The sequence below is a fragment of the Carlito syrichta genome, unplaced genomic scaffold, assembly GCF_000164805.1.
Source record: "Carlito syrichta isolate Samal-C Ts95f unplaced genomic scaffold, Tarsius_syrichta-2.0.1 Scaffold182366, whole genome shotgun sequence".
Lineage (NCBI taxonomy): Eukaryota > Metazoa > Chordata > Mammalia > Primates > Tarsiidae > Carlito > Carlito syrichta.
Genome location: NW_007126462.1, coordinates 9,793 through 26,606, shown reverse-complemented (window position 1 = coordinate 26,606; position 16,814 = coordinate 9,793). Strand labels below are relative to the sequence as shown.

Here is a 16,814-nt window from a genome sequence, read left to right as displayed (position 1 = left end):
AAACAAAAAACCACATGATTATGTCATTAGAAGCAGAAAAGGTTTTTGATAAAATCCAGCATCACTTCTTGATAAAAACCCTCAAACTTCTAAGCATAGAAGGAACATACCTCAAAATAGTAAGCGCCATCTATGATAAAACCACAATTAGCATATTGCTAAATGGACAGAAACTGGACCCATTTCTTCTGAAAACTGAAACAAGAAAAGGCTGCCCACTCTCGCCCCTCTTGTTTAGCATTGTGTTGGAAGTCCTAGCTAGAGCAATTAGACAAGAGTAGGAAATCAGGGGTATTCAAACAGGAAAAGAGGAAGTGAAGTTATCCCTCTTTTCTGAAGATATGACTTGAAAATCCAAGAGAATCTGTCAAAAGTCTGCTTTCACTGATAAAGGACTTTGGCAAAGTCTCAGGGCACAAAACAAGTGTGCAAACGACAGTCATATTCTTATACACCAACAACAGGTAGACAAAGAACCAAATAAAATGCACAATCCCATTCACAACAACCACACACACAAAAATGAAGTACCTTGGCTTCTTACTAACCAGAGAAGTGAAAGACCTTTACAATGAAAACTGCAAAACACTGAAATTCAAGAAGACAAAAACAAATAGAAAAATAGTCCATGCTCATGGATACAAATAATCAACATTGTTAAGATGTCCATCCTACCAAAGGCAATCTACAGATTCAATGCAATACTCATTAAATTACCAACAATATTCTTCTCAGGCCTGGAAATTACAATACAGAAATTCATATGGAAACATAAATGACCACGAATAGTCAAAATAATCCTTAGCAAAAGAAATATAGCTGGGGGTATCATACTTCCAGACTTTAAACTACTATAAGATGACAATAATGAAAACAGCCTGGTATTGGTAACAGAACAGGTGCATGGTCCAATGGAACAGGATAGAGATTCTGGAAGAAAACCTCAATTTCTCAACTAACTCATCTTTGCCAGAGTCTCCAACAACAAGCACTGGGGAGAAGAGAACATATTCAGTAAATGGTGCTGGGAAAACTGGCTGACCACATGCAGAAGATTGAAACAGGATCCTTACCTATCATCATATACAAAGATCAACTATAAATGAATCAAAGACCTACCTATGTGTAAAATTTCAAACTATGAGACCTTAGAAAATGCAGGAGACACCCTTATGGAAATTGAAACTGGCAACCAATTCTTAATCAAACCCCAAATGCCCATGCCATAAGAGATAAGATAGACAAGTGGGACCTCATCAAATGGAACAGCTTCTGTAGAGCCAGTGAAACAGTCAAGAGAGTGGAGAGACAGCCCACCAAATGGGAAAAATATTTACCAACTGTATACCTTACAAAGGCCTAATATTCAGCATCTACAAGGAACTCAAACATGTTGATAGGAAAAAAACAATCAACCCCATTAAAAAGTGGGCAAAAGACATTAATAGACACTTCTCAAAAGAAGACACAGGATCAGCCAACAGATACATGAAAAATGTTCAGTTTTACTAATCATCAGAGAAAAGTAAATCAAAACCACATTGAGATACCACCTAAATCTAGTAAGAATTGCCATCATTAATAAAACAAGCAACAACAGATACTGGTGAGGATGCAGAGAAAAAAAAATGCTTCCACACTGCTGGTGGGAATGCAAACTATTGCAAAGTCTGTGGAAAACAGTGTGGCTATTCTGAAAAAACTAGAAATTGACCCTCCATGTGACCCTGCAATCCCCCTACTGGGAATATACCTAGAGGAACTCAAATCATTCTAAAAAAAAGATATCTGCACACACATGTTTATTGCAGCACTATTCACAATAGCAAAAACGTGGAGCCAGCTGTGTTGCCCATTGAATGTGGACTAGATTTTAAAAATGTGGCACATATACACAATGGAATATTATGCAGCAATAAAGAAAGACAGACTTATGGATTTTGCAGCAATTTGGATGAATTTAGAGTCTATCTACTCAGTGATCTATCACACAAAGAACAGAGTACCACATGTTCTCAGTCATAAATGAACACTGAACAATTACCATAATACTATAGGAATGGGATTGGCAGTAGCAGGATACTGCCAGGGTGTGGGTGGGGAGGGGCATAACATCAGTAAGGGTAACTGATCTCAAGGTAGGCAAAGTGGGGACCAAAGGGAGGGCCAATCTTTGCCTGTATTATGGCCACTCATATACCAAATCCTGAATTGTATTCCATATCTTTAGAAATAAAAAAAAAAACAAAAAAACAGGCTGGGTGCAGAGACTCAAGCCTGTAATCCCAGCACTTTGGGATGCCAAGGTGAGAGGATTGCCTGAGCCCATGGGTTTGAGAGCAGCCTGGGCAACTTGGTGAGACCTCATTTCTACACTAAATTGCAAAACTAGCTGGGTGTGGTAGCACATGCATGTAGTTCTGGCCATTTGGAAGGCTGAGACAGAAGGATCACCTGAGTCCAGCAGTCCATGCTGGGATGACTGTGAGTGTGCCACTGCACTCCAGCCTGGGTGATGGAGTGAGACTCCAAGTAAAAGAAAACAAAACAAAAAACACCACAACAAGAAAAAAATTAACACAAATAACCCAGACACACACAATGATAAGAATATGTCAAAGAAACATAGAAGCCAACTGAAAGAGCTTCAATGGACCAAACTGGAAAATTCTAAGCAATATAATAAGTTAGCATTAAATTATAGCTCAAGTATAAAATAAATAACTATGAATTCATACTAAATGAAGAATGATTAAAACATTTGAGGAATTGGTATAGAACTGACAAATCTGTGTAGAAGAATTCAATAATTCATGTGGAAATTATCTGGTTACAGAGGTGGATCCCCTTATAAGTGTAGATTTTACACAGTGATTTTCTTCCAAAGAGTACAGTATGAATAAAGAGTAGGGGAAGAAGTAATTTTATAGTAGAAAAACTTGATTAAAAACTACTTAAGTCGCATGACCAAGGTTAACACCAACAATAATAAATCATGTTGATTATATATATATCTTTGACATTTCATGATGAAGATGGCCCTGTATGTCTGTGATTTTATCCCCAAAACACATAATTTTTTCTAACCCATAAAAAATAAAGAAAAGCCCCCAATGAGAATATCCTTTAAAGTACCTTATCAAGCTCCTCAAAACTATCAAGGTCTTGAAAAACAAGGAAAGTCTGAGAAACTATCACCGACAAGAGTAGCCTAGGTTGTTATGATAACTAAATATAAAGTGGTATCTTGAATAGGATCCTGAAACTAAAAAAGAATATCAGATATAAATAAGAACACTTGAATAAAGTACACACTTTAGTTCATAATAATGCAACAGAATTGGTTCATTCGTTGTGATTATAATATCACAAAAATATCAAAAGTTTAACAACAGGAGAAATGGGAGATGGGGTACATGAAACATCTGTATGATATTTGTAACTTTTCTATAAATCTAAAGCTATTCTAAACAAAATATTATCTCAAAGTATGTGTTAATAGACATAAATGTAGTAAAGTTCACACTATTAAAATATTAATTTTGTTATATTTTTATTAAAAAGAAAGAATTGACTGAAAAGTGGGAACAATAAAAAGAAAAAAGTATATGTATATAAGAAGAAATATTTAAAAACTAATATAAAATAATTTTCTAGAAATGAGGAAAGTTAGGAGTTTACAAATTGAGAAGACTTCTAGATGGTTTAGAGTAATAGAAGAGGAGAGAAATTCTCACCAAACACATATCAATGAAAAAGTTACCTATGAAAGGGTATGAATCAAATTGGTATTTCATTTCCTATTAGCAGTGTAAGAAATCAGTACAGCAATGTCTTTACATTTCTGAGGTGATCAAGAATTTAATATTTAACAAGAAAGTAAATAATGTTTTTGGGGAAAATAGTTATGTATCTTCAGTTATGGTCTCAGATATGTTATCTATTACAAAATCTTTTAGAAAAATATTGAGGATAATATTTCAGAAAAAATGAAGTCCTAAACCAAGAAAGTGGATTCAATTTATCTGAACAATGATAGAAATTTCAAAGTAATAAAGGGCAGGTAATTTGGAGAGAAAGTATTCAAGGCTGGAGGACCTGTGATTCTACAAAATCTTTGAAAACTAAAGGATCTGTTTCTGTTAAGTTTTAGCTTAACAGATTTGCATTAAAGAATAATATTACATGGCACACCAAATATTTGGCAAGCAGAAAGTTAGACTCTGATGCATACAGGCAATAATAATACTCCTAACCATCATGAGAAGGTACTCCTGCCTTGACACTGTCTTCTGCATTCAGCCAGGAAAGGAGAGTTTGTAATGTGGGAAAATAACAAGAAACAGGGAATGTACTAAAAAAGGCGGGATCCCAGAAAAGGCAACTGTCTATAGTGTCAATATGTTACAGGCTGAAAAGAAACCATTTTGGTTATATTAAGATAGTCATTTAGAAAAGACTTAGAAACATTATTAAGCTGAGTTGGGCTAAGCATAGAAGACGTTTCAATTTAAAGATGAACATTTTTCTCTGTCAGCCCCTTCAACTGTTCTTGGATCCAGTAACTGTTGTTGGCACTGAAGGGAGCACAATCATCTTCATTGAGCCCTCTGATAAGCAGGAAACATGCAAAAACAAATCACCCAAAACAAAAAAAAAAGACTCATACCTCTTTGGTATGAGTCTGGGCTTCTGTCCAGGTTGAAGATAAGAGGCATTCTTCCCTTTGGTCTGTGCACACAGACTCTCAGGTGACTGAGGGTCTTGCAAAGGTGTCAGCGGAGCTATCTCCATGACATGTATGGGCTTCATAGGGAACATCACAGACATCTTGTCTGAGAGCCATGCACTTCTGGAGGGCACAACTAAGGATTATTCTTCTGGTGCTCTAGAGCCCCAAGATTGCCTCTGGCATTCAGTGGGAAAACTAATACACAAAAGAGGGAGGGAGAACTGCTGGTGTCACGACCAACAGCAGCTCTACCCACAAGCAGCATATTCTTGATCCATCACACTATCTTAGGCCCTGTGACCAGGCTTAGCCACCAACCTCTTACTATTTCTCCTCTGAAACTTTCAGTCATTGTCCAGTCTTCTTCTTAGGCTTAATTGTTTATTTTGTATTTGAAAAAAGTTCAAAAGCATGCCATATTTTCTGAAATTCCAGCCGGTTAAATATTAAGGCCTATAGTTGTGCACATTTTAAAGCTGATAGGCAAGTTATAGCAAGAAAATTTCAGAACTAAATGGTTAACCTGCAACTACAGGGTTAAACAGAGGCTTCTAAAGTGTCTATTTTTCTGCCTGCTTTAAATTTGCTGGTAATTAAGTTACTGGTGTTGAGCTGAAGCTCACTGTTTCAAGGTTAAATAAAAATTGTTATACAGTTCCAACCAGGTCTATCTGAAATATAAACATTAAACACTCATTTTGAAACTGAAAAGGTAAAATTTTTTTGAAAATTAATTTCAAAAAAAATTTAAGGGTTGTTTTTTGTAATCTGGAAATTATTTAAAGATTATTTATAAATTACAAAATTTTTTTAAAAACAAAAAGTAAGAGCAAGAAATATAAAGAAAGTTATGAATATAAAGATGTATTTTTGGTTAAAAAAGTTATAAAGAAAAAAGAATAATTATATAAAATTATACATAAAATAATTCTAAATGATAAAATTCTGTTCTAAAGTAAAACTATTGGCTATTTAGGAAAGAAAAAAGCATAGGACAAAACAGAAAAGTTCAAACAGGTTGTGCAATTGTGTAAGTCATGATAAAATTCATGAAGGAAGATTTATTTTAAATAAAGTATGTGGGCTGGGTGTGGTGGCTCAATCCTGTAATCCAAGCACTTTGGGAGGCCAAGGTGAGGGGATTGCCTGAGCCCATGGTTCAAGAACAGCCTGGCCAACTTGGTGAGACCTCATCTCTACACTAAATCAAAAAACTAACCAGACTTGTAGTTCCAGTTACTTGGAAGGCTGTGGAGGGAGAAGTGCCTGAGCCTAGCAGTTTGATGCTGGGGTGGCCATGAGTGTGCCACTGCACTCCAGCCTGGGCAACAGAGTGAGACTCCAACTCAAAAAACCATCATCATAATAAAAATAATAATAAAGCATATGGTTAAATTAGTTATAACTTTTTTATCCAGTTCTAACTGCCATTATGACCTGATGTTAAAATGTTTTATCATAAAAGGTTTTAATTGCTTGAAGAAAACTAAGCTTTAAAAAGATTAAAGTTTTTACATCTATATAACTTTTGGTATTGCTTTAAAAATTTATCACCATAGTTAAATAAGTAACTATTATTTTTACAAGTATAACTAAAATATTCTAAGCCTGTGGCACCGCAAGTAATAATAGTCTATTAACTAATCTGTGTGCTGTTACATTACAGGGCTTAAAAAACAAATGTAAAATCCAAAATACAATAAACTGTTACTAAATCCCACCAGTCAGGGCCTCATCTTCAGGCCCAGGAAAACATGACAATCAAAATAAACTGCCTTTATAAAACATAGGGCCAAAAATTAAAGTTATTCAATCTCTCTATCCCCAGGAACTATCACAGAAAAGGAGGACATGCGGGATTGTAAGGGCTGATTTTTAAGAGCTGAAATTAATTCAAAGTTATCTACAAATGAAGCAATAATGTCAACAATGCACTGGTTTAAGGCCCTGTGTTAGAATAACAGGGTTTCCTTACAGCATTGGTCTGTTCTTTAGCATAAAGTTATATAAGTTATAATAAGTTTGTAAAAATTTGTTGTTGTATGTTACAGAAAAGTCAGGTTGTTTTATCAGTTGCGCTTTTAATAGTGGCTGTCTTAAAACTCTTGTTATTCACATTTATCATTTTCAATTTGTGACCAACAGTGAAAACTTGTTGTGCTTTTGACTGACTCTTGTGCTGCAAAGTTAGGGGGAGTCAAGTTAAAATTGCAGCTCACACCTAGGGCAAGTACCCAACCACATTTCTAACCATACCTGGACTTCAAGGTAGCCCATTAACAACCTTCTGCGATTTAAAGGGACACCTGGGATCTGGCCTGTCTCCAGAGCGACAACTAAGAAAACCATCATCCAGGACCATTGGATAAGGGCAGTCTCCATGAACTCTGAAATAACTCTAACACTTGTCACTTTGTTATCTTTTCATGTCTCTTGTAAATGCTATGCCAGATACAAAAAAAAAAAAAAAGAAGAAAAAACAAAAACATAAAAACAAGTGCCTGGATCACAATAGCTTGTAATATAAATCCAATCCATAATTTTTTTTCCTTTTTAGACTAAACTATAAGCCTGACTCCCTCTTGTCTTTAAACAATTGGTTATTAATCAGGTCAAACCATATTCTCATAATCCAACATTGCTGATGTGGAAATTATTGTCACCAAATGGACAATTCCAGAAATATGCTTCCTAGCTCCATAGAACCTTGCTAAGTAAATGAAATAAACTACCCTAGGAATAAACCTTACCAGCAACGTGGGATCTCTTGCAGTTAAAAAAATAGATAACCAACCAGAAAGTATGCAACTCCAAATTGTTCAAGGTAATTGTAACTTTAAAAAATGGCAGGATTGATGTGCTCAAGAAATGATGTAACTGGAATCTAAACACTGATTCTTAAAAATTAATAATAATACTTGTAGCCATTATTAATCAGTAGGGAGGAAAAACCCTCTATGTTTTATTATAAATATTGAATAAAAACTCTGCTTAAATAAACAGGTTTTTGGTGGGTACACAGCCTGTTCTCTGATCCTATGATATCAGAATAAACCAACTTACTTCTCCCTGCTTTCTGCCTCTCATATATAATTAACTGTGAGGGAAGCCTCCTCTACATTGTCAAGCCAAGAGAAGAATGAGAATGAGGTGAAATCATACGCATGTACCCTCTTGAGTTAAGTAATCATCTCTCTCTCTCTTTTTTAATGTTTAAGTTTTTTAATGCATGTTCCTTTCTTTCTTTCTTTTTTCCTTAGAAACTGAAGTTAATTTCCCGCCAACCTTATTTCCATGTTGCTTAAGATCCTGTGTTGCTTCCATGTTGCTTTAAGAGCTTAAGACCACTCAGTGGTTGTCCCTACCCATTCAGTGGCCTGATCAGTGGGAGCTGCAGACCAGTCTTCTGTGGCAGGCTGAGCGCTCCACTCTTCAGTAGGAAACTGCTGACTTGGCACAGAGGGTACCTGCACACCTTTAGACCAGTGTGCAACCTCAGTCTGAGTAGCAGTGAACTCAGGAGCTGGAGCAGTCCATTCACCCTGAAATTTTTTCAGCAGCAGCCTGCTCTTCTTTCTCAATCTCCTCGTAATCTCTGTAGAAGTAGAGATCAGGCATAACCTCTCACGGGTGTTCATGGGAGATGGTGCCACGCATGCACAGAACTTCCCGAACCAGCATCCACCACATCAGGCCCACTGAGTGAGCTCCCTTATTGTTGCACGGGATGACAATGTCCACCTAACACAGAAGAGAGTCTGTGTTACACAGAGCAATGGTGGACAGGTTAACATAAGATGCCTCTGTGAGAGGCTGGTGGTCAGCCCTGGAATCAGTAACCACCAGCAGACGGGGCTCCTGGAAGGCTGCCTGGATCTGATTAGTGAAGGTTTCAGGTGTGAGGCAACCAGCAATAGGAGTGGCTCCAGTGGCAGCAGCAAACTTCAGCACAGCCCAATGGCCAGTATTCCTGGAAGATATGACACTAACATCAGCAGGGTTTTCAGTGGCAACAATGGCACGAGCTGCAAGGAGAAGCTTCTCCCAGGTCCTCTTCAGATTTATAATATAGATGCCATCACTTTTCCTTTTATAGATGTACTGTTCCATTTGGAAGTCAAGGTTGGTGCCACCTAAGTGGTTGCCTGCTGCAAGGAATTTGAGGACATTCACCTTCTTCATTTGCAGGACGTCAAGGGCTCCAGACATTGTAAAAGCTTCTCTTTAAGTTACTAGGGATTTGAGAACCCCCCTGCGGGTGATGCTGAAAGCTATTTATTTTAAAATGCCATTTTATGGTGCCGTATAAAGCAACAGTTACAAAATGTTGTCTGAGAAATTCTGAGAGCTCAAAACAAGGATCTGTATATAAACTGAATTTAAAAATGTTCAATTAATAGTGCATGTTGTGTAAGTTGAACGAACATCATTGACTGGAATTTCTGTGTAAGCCTTAATAGAAATGCAATACACAGAGACCAAAAGTAAAATTTCTTTTCCTTTACAGTGTGGTGAGGTGGTCTGCATTCTTGCAAATGATTTACAAAGTCTGGAAATGTCGTGTGTGATCACTAGGCATAAACTATTTCCTTTTCTTCCAGAAGGAACAGCAAGGGAACAGGGAACCCAGTGGACACACTGCTGCAACCTTTTCTAAGATGTACACTCACAAGAATGGCAGGTGATGCCTGGCAGCAAACCACCCTTAATGCTTCTTTTTGGTTATTTAAAATGCAAGTACTTTCTGACATTTCCCCCTCTGGCCTGTGAGCCGTCCTCAACTCAGCAGGATACAACCCACATTCTTGTGCTTAGTTTGCCCCTTAGAGTTATTTACAGGACACCGACAGATAAGGTACAACTAGAATGAAATTGCATGCTCCTGTGGTTAAGTAAATATACCATGCCAATAATGGAGAAAACTTCCATTTTAAGGTGACTCAGAAGCATTTGCTGTGTGGCGGTGGGGGGTAAGGGAGGGCTGGAGTGTCACATCAGCAGTGAGTGAGGAGGTAGCATGTGCCTTTGCAATAGTTGCAACAGGGTTCGAAGGTGGGCTGCCAGTGAATGGGAGGGAAGGCAGCACCCTCCCTGAACTTGCTGCAGGAGAGTCTTCTGGAACCAATGGGAATGAAAGGAGGAACTTGGAAGGCATGGGAGAAGAGGAAAGGTGCAACACCAGGAAAGTTTCAGGGGGCAGGGCAGGAAGAGGTAGCAAACCCAGGTTTATGAGTTCTTAGTAAGCCAATCCTTGGCATAATGTGTGGTATGAGGAGGTTGAGGGTGAGGAGGCTGGGGAGGTTAGGTAGTCCTGCTGATAAAGGCAACAGACCTGGTAAAATAGTAGCTGGCTTCATTGGTGGCACAGGAGTGAGGGACTGGTTTACTTATGATGGCAATAATGGTACTGTTGGTACACCTGTGCTGAGAATATTACTGACAGCTGGTGTTGAGCTAACAGAAAGTACAGAGAGACTCTCTTCAATCCCTGTAGTTCCTGGGGGTGACAAAGACAGTGCATTACAGTTGGACCTCTGTAAACCCATCTTTAAGAGGCATAATAAACATGCTAGTCATTTGTCCTGGAAGAGAATTTTTGTTTTCTTCTTCGAATGGGCAAGTAGATATTCAGTGCAAATAACCATATCCAATGCCACATCCTAGGTTGCCTTCTCCACCCATGCAGAATTTGGTGTACTAATCACTTCTCTACAGTTATCAGTGTCTATGTTGTACACATAAAGTTTCAGTGGCTTTGCTTAGTGTGTTTCAGTAAGGTTGGTTAGACCTTCAGACTCATTCATGACTGTGTCTGCTCCAATGATATAATCACTGTGAAGTCTAAAAACTGCCAGTGGTGTGGGGGAATTTTATCCTACTTCCAACACATGCCAAACATTTCCATTTACCCCATCAAAACTGCAGAAATGAATGCTCACTGTCAGCAAGCCCTGACCACCCCACAGGTTACTTGGGGTGACTGGGGTCTCTTGCAACTCCAGTGTTTTGCTTCCATTGAGAAGCATTTTAACAGACTTTTCAACATTTACTTTCAGTAGATCCTTAAGAGCGTCATTGTCTTTGTTCCATCTCAAACCATTGATAGAAACAATAAAGACAAAGAAAGGCTCCTGTCCAATTCTGTGTCTTGGGGAATTTTTCTGTACTCACAGGACTGGTAGCCTTTGATGACCCCACCTGGGATCTCAGTTCTCGGCCAGGAGTCCATGGTGGTGGGTGATCACTGTGGTTGAGCAGATTCCGCACTGCTTCCGCCCGCCCTCACCCCCTCCCACACAGCTAACCAATCATTCTCTCTCTCTCTTTTTAAAACTTTATCTATTTATTTTATTTTTAAAATTTCTATTCGTATTATGGTGATGTGGGATACAAGTAAAGGTTAACTACACAAGCAGGTTGCATGCAGGTGAAGTCTGGGCTTCTAACTGTCCCTCACTTACCCTGGTTTGGGACCAGGTAAACTTTGTGTTGTTGCATGTTACTCCTTCCCTCTCGTGGCAGTGCCCAGTGACTGCCAATTCCTCCCTGTAGCTAAGTAATCATCTCTTGAAGGAACTTGTTATGTGGTTGCTAGACTGATTGCCACCATAAGTAGCTGTATGTTACCCTTACAATGCCCATGCTGGACTTCATAACTCATACTCTGTGGCTCAATAATATGCGACCAATTATCAGTCAATGTTATTTTTGTAAGCCAATATGAATTCCTGACAGACAACTTTGTACCAGCCCACTCCTTGTCCCCTTTTTATGTTTAACGACCTGCTTGCAACAAAGACGGAATGAAGCTCATATCCGAAGTTCTTGAGACCTAGTGTTCCAGGTAGCTGTTCTCATCTTGGCTCAAATAAATTCTCTAAAATTATATTTTGTGCCTCAGCTTCTTCCTTTATACTGACACACGTCTTTCTTTGAAACTTAAGTATCTAATAATCTCATTCGTGATTTTGACTTGCATTTCCAAACAGACACAAATTTGACAAGTGTTTGCATGATACTGTGAAATTTATTTTTGGTTTTTGACCTCGTTTCCTGGCATAAAATTTCTAAAGTCTTTAGAAACTCCAAAGTGATGTCTTTTTGTATGCTAATAAGTTGACTGATGACTGGCAGTCCCTAGGTAGCTTCTGGATAGAAGCTGGTCACTGAAAAGACCAAGACAGGATTAGAGAGTTGATACTTTCAGCCTAACACTCAACCTGTGGGGAAGGTAGAAAGGATTACTATGGTTTGTATACAATTTATTTGACCCCACCACGACTCAAAATTTGATTTCCAGTGTTGGAGATGGAGCGTTGTGGGAGGTGTTTGGATTGTGGGAGCAGATGCCTCACGAACAACTTGGTGCCATTCTTATAGGAGTGAGTGAATTCTCAATTTTAGTTTCTATGAAAAGTAATTATTAAAAGAAACCTGACACCACCGCTAGTCATCTCTCTCTTGCTTTCTTTCTCTTGACTATAATCCCTTCCTCCGTGAATATAAACTTCCTGAGGCCCTTACCAGAAGAAGATGCTGACACCATGCTTCTTGTATGTTTGCAGAACCATGAACCAAATACACTTTCCTTTATTAATTATCTACCCTCAGATATTCCTTTCTAATGACACAGACTACGTTAAGACTCAAGGTTATGCTGATAGCCAAGACCAATGATTTAATCAGTCGTGCCTGTGTAGTGAAGCTTCCATAAAAACTTGGGTGAGGCACCAAAGTATCATTATACCTATAAAAATAATGATATGGGTTAAGAGCACTCAGTTGTGAGTGAAACTCAATGAAAAGAACAAAGTTCAAAACATTTCCTGTGTAGCTGGTGCAATAATACAGACCTTGAGCAATGTAAGGCTTCCCTCCTCACTCTGTCTTGAAAGCCTCCAAGTAAGTGGATAGATAAGGGATCAGGGAGCTGTCAGCTTAGACTTGTGCTTCTTGATCCCAAGTGAATAGTACAATCACCTCAGAGTGTTTTCTAAATCATTGATTCATCATCTTACATCTTTCTCTACTCCTAACCTTCAAGAAATTTCTGTTTCATGAGTCTGAGGTGTGACTTTGGCAATGGCATTATTTTAATAAATCTTAAGATGATTCTAATGCTTAGTTGGAATTGAGAACTGCTTATCTAGAAGTAGGGTTAATATATCAAACCAGTTAAGGAGCCAAATAGATTTTGATGCCACGCTATTTTGCTGTATCACTGATAATATGTACTTATCAGCAGGGACAAAGGGGATTGTTACATGACTGACTGGATGACAAAAACTTTAAAGATTTTAGTACCCTCATTAAGCAGAGCTTGAGATTAATTTCATACTTTTTGATGGTTGTGATGTAGAAGGCTGCAGTTTTTTCCCCCTAACCCCACTCCCTCTGCCTAACTACTCATTTCCACCAAAGTGAATAAGATATGCTAAGAACTGGTGTAATTCAAAGGCAGTAGGAACACATCAGAAGCAATCTCTGTTAAGATTATCTATAAGGTTGAGAAAGTAAGGAGAATATACTATTTCCTTCCAAAAAGGTTGAAAAGTACCACACTTGAAGAAAGTAAGGATCCTGCTGCCACTGACTAAAAAGGATTGAGACAAAGAACATAGATAAGTTCTTCTCTAGACTTTAGGTGACTGTTCTTATAAAGTAGCTCTGGTAAGGATTTTCTTTCTGGACAAATTTTCCCTGGTTTTCAACAGATTATATAAAGGAGACCCAATTTTTCTCCCATCATAAGAGACTTTCAGAAGAAAAGGAAAAAATTTCCCATTTCATCTTAATGTTGTTGAACAACTTAAAATGCTCTATCCTTTTGATTGTAATCTCATTTATCAAATTTATGAGACAGCACACATGACTGTGCTGTCAAAGGTTACTGTGTGTCGAGGCTAAGGCAACTGTTACTGAGAGAAAGCTAGAAATAAATGTAAGGCACATACAAGCACTAGTCTTATAAGTTCTCAGTGTCCTAAGCTTTAACCTCTTAATTTCTTTCCATTATCGTTGGACAGACAAGTGGAACAAGGGGTATTGCCATGTGTGGGGGTAACAATCTCACATAGAAATGACTAGTTCTCTACAATGGGGCAAGTGTCTATAAATTAGCAATACAATTCTAAATTAGGATAATATCTTGATATGCAATGTTCCAGAAATAGTTGTCAGGTTCTAATATAAGAGAAGATAGGAATTCATTTTGATAGTCAAGGCAGGCATTTTTCTGTTTCAAATATTTAATGTAATTATCCAAGAGAAAGTCATAGATTAAGTGCAAAGCTGCTTCATTTAAAGAACTACTAGAATTCATTATATGAAGGGACCCCCAAAACTCAGAATTATCTTTGGGAGAGTGAGTCCCTTGTAGTACAGACTTTTCCTGCTAAGTGTTGTAGAAAACCATCAGTTTTTATTTGGATGTTTGGAGAAGGTTGTGCCATGATTTGTGAAAGAAAATTTGCAAGTTGTGGCAAATGGGTGACTCTTTCTTCCATTATGAAAATTCACCTGCCTGTACCACACTGAATGTTCAGTAAATTTTGACCAAAAATGATGTGACTCCCAAGCACCACCCTTCCTTTTTACCCATTCTCTGCAAGAGACTTTTTTTGCTTCCACAAATGAAAAAATTCCTGAAAGTGAAACGTTTTGCTGATGTAAAAGAGGTGAAACAAAAATGACAGAAGCACTTAAAAGCATCAAAATTGATGAGCTCAGACACTGAGCAGTAGAAAAAGTGTGTCGATGGGTGTATTACATCAAACATATAGTAATTTGAAGGTGACTTAAGTTTAAACATGTAATAATAAATACACATTTTAAAAATAAATAAATTCAGGTTTTTTTGGGGGGATTCCTCCCTCATCGGTATACTATTTTGAGACCATGATAGTGAATAACATTTATCCAGGTAGAAGTCACTTTTCTTACAACAGAGTCTTGTGTAACAGATGACTCCAAAACTTAGTGGCTTAAAGCAACAGATGTGTAGTATCTCACAATTCAGGAATCCTTGAGCAGCTTAGCTGGGTAGTTCTGGGTTACAGTCTCACGTAGGTTACAGTGAGACTGTTGGCTGAGACTGCAGTCACATAAAGGCTTGACTGGGGCTAGAGTATCTGTTTAAGGAAAAGCTCTTTCCATGACTGTTGACTGGAGACCTCAGTTCCTCAGCATGTGGGTCTCTCCATTGAGCTGCCTCTGTGTTTTCAGGACATAGCAACTGGCTTTCCCCAGAACTAGTAAGTAGCAACACAAAGGAGAAGAATGGAAGGGAGAGGAAGGGAGAAAAGACTGCAATGCTTTCTATGACCTAATCTTAGACATGACATGCCATCACTTCCGTTGTTTTCAACTGGTTATATAGACCACTCTTGATATAGTGTAGGAGCAGACTATACAAGAGAGTGATTATCAATAGGGAAAATGGTCCAGAGTTTTGATATGCAGATTTTAGTTTAGTTAAATGTATCATTAACGGGTGACAACATTTTATTTATTTAATCCTGCCTAGTTACTCTCATATCTTTATTCTGTTTCTCACATAAAAGAAAATGGTCGCCTTTTTTTTTTTTTTTTTTTTGGTGAGGAGAGATAAGTTACGCTCTCCTGACACAGGATTTCTTTCTTTGGGCAAAATGATATTTATCTAATTCAAAATATTAAGAAAGACAATGTTAGTGGTTCTACCTATTATTACAGCTTTGCTTGATTAGAGGTCTAATTAGTGTGCTAATCTTAAGCATACTGGACTCAAAGAAGCAGAATGATGTGAATAAAAATATTAGGAACAATTTCTAATTTTTAGAGGAGAGTTTAGAACTTTCTTTTCCATATTTAAAACAAAAAATCATGAGATCGAAAAAATTGTGGATGTGAGAAGGTCTAAGTTTTATGAGATGATGAAAAGCAATTTACTTTTCCCTCACCTCTAATCTACGTAATGTGTCATAAAGTAAACTAAAGAGTTTCTCCCTTTTAATCCATGATGCTAATTGATCCAACAGGTTAGGCTAGAATTTCTACCCTTAAACATACAATTTTGAAATCTTTTTCTTCTTTTTATCATTAAAATATAAGTTGCAGCCGGGCTCGGTGGCTCAGCCTGTAATCCCGCGCCTTTGGGAGGCTGAGGTGAGAGAATTGCTTGAGCCCGCGGGTTCGAGACCCGCCTGGGCAGTGAGACCTCATCTCTACAATAAATAAAAAAATCAGCCGGGTGTGGTAGCGCATGCCTGTAATTCCGGCTACTTGGAAGGCTGAGGTGGAAGGATCGCCGGAGCCCAGCAGGTCGAGGCAGCGGTGGCCGGAAGCGGCCACTGCACTCCAGTCTGGGCGACAGAGTGAGACTCCAACTCAAAAAAAGAAAGTTGCAGACCTATATCTTTAGAAGCATAGATTTTATGTATAAACTTTAAAAAGTTTTGACAACTGTACACACCCAAGTAATCCACACCTCAATCAAAATATAGAACATTAATCTTCCCATAGGCAACCAATGATTTAATTTCTACTATCAAAGATAAATTTTCCCTTCCCATGAAATTTCTATAGTAGTAATACACTATTTTTTCCAGTTTTTTGAAATTGACTCAAAGGGTACATGTATAGGTTTGTTGCGTGGATTTTATTGTATAGTGTTGCGGTCTAGGCTTTGAGTGTACCCATCAGCTGAATAGGGAACCTAGTACTCTCTAGGTAATTTTTCAACCCTCATTTTTTCCATACTTTCTCATTTTGGAGTCTACAGTTTCTATTATTCCCCTCTTTATGCCCATATGCACCCATTATTTAGCTTCCACTTGTAAGTGAGATCATGTGGTATTTGGTTTTCTATGTCTGAGTTACTTAACTTCAAATAATGGGCCACAACTTCATTAACGTTGTTGCAAAGTACATGATTTTATTCTATTTTATTACTGAATGGGGTCAGAAATGTTATAATTATTAACTGGAGTATAGAACGTTAATAAGAACAAATCTTGTCAAAATATGGACATGGTTGTTTGTATTAGAAAGAAATTTCAAGAATTGGCATATAAGTGAAAATTAGAAAACACATTATTGGACA

At 37.8% G+C, this 16,814-nt stretch overlaps 2 pseudogenes; both read right to left on the bottom strand.

Annotated features, from left to right (window-relative positions):
• Positions 1-8,070: 8,070 nt before the first annotated feature.
• LOC103252928 lies at positions 8,071-8,941 on the bottom strand (annotated as a pseudogene).
• Positions 8,942-9,662: 721 nt separating this feature from the next.
• LOC103252929 lies at positions 9,663-10,934 on the bottom strand (annotated as a pseudogene).
• Between the last annotated feature and the right edge of the window lie 5,880 nt (positions 10,935-16,814).